The sequence below is a fragment of the Triticum urartu genome, chromosome 6A, assembly GCF_056163025.1.
Source record: "Triticum urartu cultivar PI428250 chromosome 6A, HENAU_Tu73, whole genome shotgun sequence".
NCBI classification, from domain to species: domain Eukaryota; kingdom Viridiplantae; phylum Streptophyta; class Magnoliopsida; order Poales; family Poaceae; genus Triticum; species Triticum urartu.
Window position 1 is genome coordinate 19,049,437 of NC_141878.1, and position 5,259 is coordinate 19,054,695.

Here is a 5,259-nt window from a genome sequence, read left to right on the forward strand (position 1 = left end):
ACCCGCCCACCGCCACAAACCGCATCATCTACGCCGTGCGACCGACCTGGCCCATTGGTTTGCGCGCGCATTCGCAGGCCCCGTGAAGACCATATCGAGTTCAACGCGCCCCTCCACCGATCGAGCAACGGGCTGCCGCTGCGTCGCCCGTCGGGCCACAGCGCCGCCGCCCCGTGGTTCTTTTCCCGGCTGCACCGACTCGCGTCACCGCTGCGTCGCCCCTTAGGGCCGTACTATCGCGCCCCGCGGTCCCCCGCCTCCCCGAGGCCGTACGCTCCAGGCCGTCCCGTGGCTGCACCGACCCTCGTGCCGCCACTGCATCGCCTTATCCGACCGTAGCGAGCGTGTCACGCGGTCCAAGCAACCGTCCCCGTAGCTGCACCGACTCGCAAGCCGCCGTTGCATCGCCCCTTTGGGCCGTTGTGTCGCGGACCGCGGTCCCCGCCGCTGCCCCGAGGTGTTCCCGCCGTCGCCCCGACCCGCTTGCCACCGCTGCGTCACCCCTTCAGGCCCTAGCGCCGCAGCCCGCGGTCCACTTCGCCATCTCCGCGGGTCGACTTCTGTGGTATGGCCGCGTCGTCTCCCTTGGCATAGGAACGCCACCGTCTACGCCGGTCTTCGTTACGCTGTCAGGGTTCTTTGCCTACTTCGAGCATCGCCGCCGTGCTCCTAACCTAGCCGCCGCCGCTCTTCTTTGGCTACCGCCGCCGCTACCCACGTAGCCGCCTGTCCACCTCCTTCGTCTTCGTCCAGCACCAGCCCGTTGCCAGCGTCGCCATCATCTACCCCAACCACTTCGTCTACTCTGACAACAGCGGGCGACATCGGCCTCGCGCCGATTGGCGCCGCAACCGTCGTCGAGTTCTTCAGCTGGCTCTTCTGACTTATCCGACATGGCGTACGGCTCGTGCAGGTCACAGTCTCCGCATGCCCGATGCTAGCAACACCGATGCGTGCCTTCATCCACGACGTGTCCCCGGGCCTGGCAAGCCTGGTCGGCGCTTCGTCAACTTCGTCTTCGACCATCTATGCATGCTCGATGCTGGCAACACCGGTGCGTTCCTTCATCCACGATGTGTCCCCGGGCTTGGCAAACCCGTCGCGACGTGTCGCCAACAACATCTTCTTCTCAGCACACCACTACTTTGACACCACTGCGCCCATGCTAACTCGGCGCCCCCTTGCGCCCGCGGCTCCACGGCATCTTCATCGACACTGGCTACCTCGACTCGACATCGACCACAACAATTTTTTGCACGGCTACCTCGACCACGGCTCCACCACCTACGCTCTCGGTTACTTCGATGAATGGTACAAAGGGCTACCACCTTGCTTTAGCAACCTTGTCGGTTCAAAGGGCTCGACCATGACTCCGCGATGCGTCGACCGTTATGACCGTGGGGGGGGGGGGGGGGGGGCTCCGTCAGCTTGCCTTCGGATTCTTCTCTAGTCTCACCGTATGCGTCGCTACCGTTGTGACTGCGGGGGGATGTTGAGTAACGTGATTGTATTAGGAAACATGGGATAAACTAGGAATATTCTGCCTTGTCTTATACTCCAAGTACATCATGTACTCCTATATATATGCCCACGAGGATCAAGCAATACAACGAACTATTCCACTGTATCCCTCTCTCCCTTCTAACACATATAACCACTTTATTAATTATTCACGAAGACCTTACAAAGTAATACATCAGTAAGTCTGAAGCCACCGTTTTGGGAACATCTATTGCTAGTCCTATCACTTGATGAAGGGGTGCTGATAGTCCGAGCCTAATACCAAACAGACTTCGCAGCAAGCCTAACATCTAGAACCGAAGGCCCCAACCAAGCCACTGCCGGGTTGGGGTACACACTGGTCCGGCGCACTCTCAAAGGCCACCGCCGCCGTCTTCCACCGATCCATCTTCAAAGCATTTGCCGACGCGTCGACCTTGTGAGGCCTACCATCGACGTCACCACGACGCCAGATAGCTCCAACCTCCTGCACAAGTCCATCTACCCGCATCAAACGCCGAGACTCCACTGCGCCACACCGCCAAGATCTGTCGTCTTCGATGCGGAAGAGGAAACACCGCTCCACCTCTAGGTGCATCGCCGGCCACCTGCCGTGATTCCGTGCAAGTCCAGGCCCGAGAAAGCACGCAAGGAATCACAATTTTCAAGACAACACCTTCATGAGAGGAAGCGACGTGTCACACCATCGTCTGGCCCTGCACCGCAGGTCCTAGGCTTTCACCCGAAGAAAGTGACCCGAGAGCGGAGTAGGTGAGAGAGCTCCACGGCGGCCCCCAGGAGGAGAGCGACATCCGCAGACGTCGCGTCGTTGGCTTTCGCCCAGAGCAACCCTACCTCCGCACCCTCAAGCTGCTGGATGAGGATGGAGAACCCCAGCGCCGCTAGCATGCGAACCCACTAGCCCAAGCACCTCCTGCGCGGCAGCGCCGCCACCACCATGCACGACCACCAACCTCACCATCTGTCGAAGCTAACATGCCAGATCAGCCGAGCCCGCCAAGGCAAGATCTGAAACCTCGGGTCGCCATCGCGTCAAGGCAGCCACGAGCAGCCGGCAGCCCATCACCCGTGAGAGGACGAGGACGCCGCGCCGGGCAGCCGCCTCGCCGGCTGGAGACACCGAGGACTAGTCTCCCACCACCACGGGCTCACGCCGGAGATCAAGGCCGCCGCGCGCGCGGAGATCCCTGCCGCCACCGTCCTGCGGCGCGGGCTTCGCCCGGCGGACTCATCCGACGGCGGGAGGAGGGCATGCTGTAGAGTGGGGTGGCGGCGGCGCAACTAGGGTTCCCCCGAGCTGCGCTGGGGACAACGCGGGGGTCGGGGGAAAAGGGTGTATCACTGTGGGGGTTCATCCCGTTGCTGCCTCAGCCCTCAGAGCTTGCCGTAGCGGTCCGCCGCGCAAGTTCTACCTTGGATACGTACATGAGCAGACACATCGGATCGACCTCCATCCTGGACTGTAGGAACGGCAGACTCCTCATCCGCAGGCACGGAAGCGGATCAACACTTGCAGTGCTCAGCTTGTTGTGCCCCGAGAGAGGCCCGGTCGCCATCGCACCAAGCCCACTACACAAAGACTTAAGGTACTACATTCGCCATGAGATCATCTCAAGAGAAGAAGGCAACGGCGACTTCTCTTACTTGTATGTGTCGCAAGATGGTGAATGTTGTTGCACGCATAACCTGGTTGTGGACCAGCTCCCTTGTGTGCTGCCGGAACCAAAATCTGTGCTCGTCGACAATAAAATATATATGGCAGCTGCCTGGAGTGATATTCTTGTCTTGGATTTGGCGTCCTCGAGGTTCTCCACAATTCAGCTCCGGCATGGGGTGAAGCATGGTGAGGGAAGCACCAGGTTGTCAAGTGTCTATGATGCTGCTGGTATATACCTTATCCATGTCAAAGAACTGCAACTTCACATCTGGAAACACAAGGGAGATGACTGGTCACTGGTGGACACCTTTTATTTGCGTGAGATGTTGGTCAGTTTGTGTATGTTAGGTTGCAATGCGCCTCTCCGAATAAAACAGGTGGAGGGCAATGCTGAGTTTGTATTTTTGGAGATGGGTCGATGCACACTCTACTTGGATATCAAGTGCAGGACACTGCATAAAGTGTATGAGATGACAAAAGGGATTATATATTTTGGTGATATCCATCCTTTTATATATGATGATCTGGCCTCCAACATTCCCTACGCTCAAGTATGATCCTGCAAGGTTTGCCTCTTTGCCTTTATGGAATCTGAATATATATTTCTCTTATTTAGGTTACAAAGCTTTGTAATGTACATCGTGTTAATATCCTTTTCTATGTTACTACTTTGTTTTGACATGTGCTTTAAAGTTGAAATTTGTTGTGGGTGACATTTTCACACTGGTAATCCTGCTTTACTTTTTTAATGGTCCATCAACAGAGGCTTTGTTTAATATAATTATGAAATGGTGGTAGATAAGATTTTTTAGGCCATTTTAAATATATTAGTCAAGCACCATTCGAGATGCTGCTTTTTTAGGGGACGAGTATGCTGCTTTTGTACTGTAAACCTCAGCTCGAGTTACTCCATGAGATTTTTAATTTTTTTAATTTTCTCTTTTATTATGTTGTTGTATTATGGAATTAATTTTACATGATTGTATGCTGAAGTATGCTAGTGCTCACATGGATATCAGTTCCTAATCACATAGTTTTACGGACCTGCTTGGTGCAGGTTTTCAGATTCATAGGATACGATAATGATGACTCTGGTCCTACTATTTGTCAATTTAATCCAGCCCTCAGCTAAGAAAAAAAGTCAATCCAGTCCTAAAAACTACGGTTCCTTGGTGATTTGGCCTCCTGTGGCTAGTGTTTGTTTTATTTTTAAGGTTGTAGAAGAAAATTATGCTTGTCTAGGATATACAGAAATCATGTAAACCTGCGTCGCCTGAGTGCACAATTGTATTTCTTTTTCACATTATGAGTGTTGTATAACATTTGACTGCAATTCTATAACTATTGTCTTGTCATTTCTGTTGATACGCTTAATGCTCTCCATATTGACTGATCTTGTTTTTCTTTCCTTTTTACTTGAAACAGAGATGCCACGTGAAGAACAGGCGGCCTGCGTATCTCGGGACGTTTGCTGGATGTTATCTAATATGTTTGTGGTAATCTGGGTTACCTTCAAAGATCAGCTTGATTCATCTTTTTTCCTTTCTTTCAGCCTTGTTAGTTTCTTCTCCTTGCTTGATTTGGAGACTCCTATATCTATCTCACTGCATTCTTTTTTTTTTAGAAAGGTTCTGCATTTTTTTCCGAATGAGATTGTAAGTAGTGTAGAAGCGTCATTTGCTTTCGCTCAAGAGCTAGCCTGTACACTTTTGGAAAAAAACCTAGGACCTCATGCACCACTTTAGCCTGTTCCACTGTTGCTCTGAAAAAGAGCATGCTATCATCTGCAAAAGGAAAATGTGGTATAGACTATTCGAGTTGATTGTTCCACAAACGAATGGAATTTACACGATGATAGGCATGTTTTCCCCTCCACGTAGCCAAGCAGTGCAGACGACACAGTAAACTACTCCATGTCACATGCAGCCCAAGGTTTTCACTTTCAGTCTAATTTTGTTAAAATTTCGTTAATTTTGGTATATACTGAAATTATTCCCTCCATTCGAGATTCGAAATAATTGCCTTTCGATCATATATTTCAGGTGTTTCAATAGTAGACACAAATTCAAATAATTTTTAAA

General features: G+C 52.2%; 1 pseudogene; it reads left to right on the plus strand.

Annotated features, from left to right (window-relative positions):
• Positions 1-2,946: 2,946 nt before the first annotated feature.
• LOC147963315 (uncharacterized) lies at positions 2,947-4,251 on the plus strand (annotated as a pseudogene).
• The last annotated feature ends 1,008 nt before the right edge of the window (positions 4,252-5,259 follow it).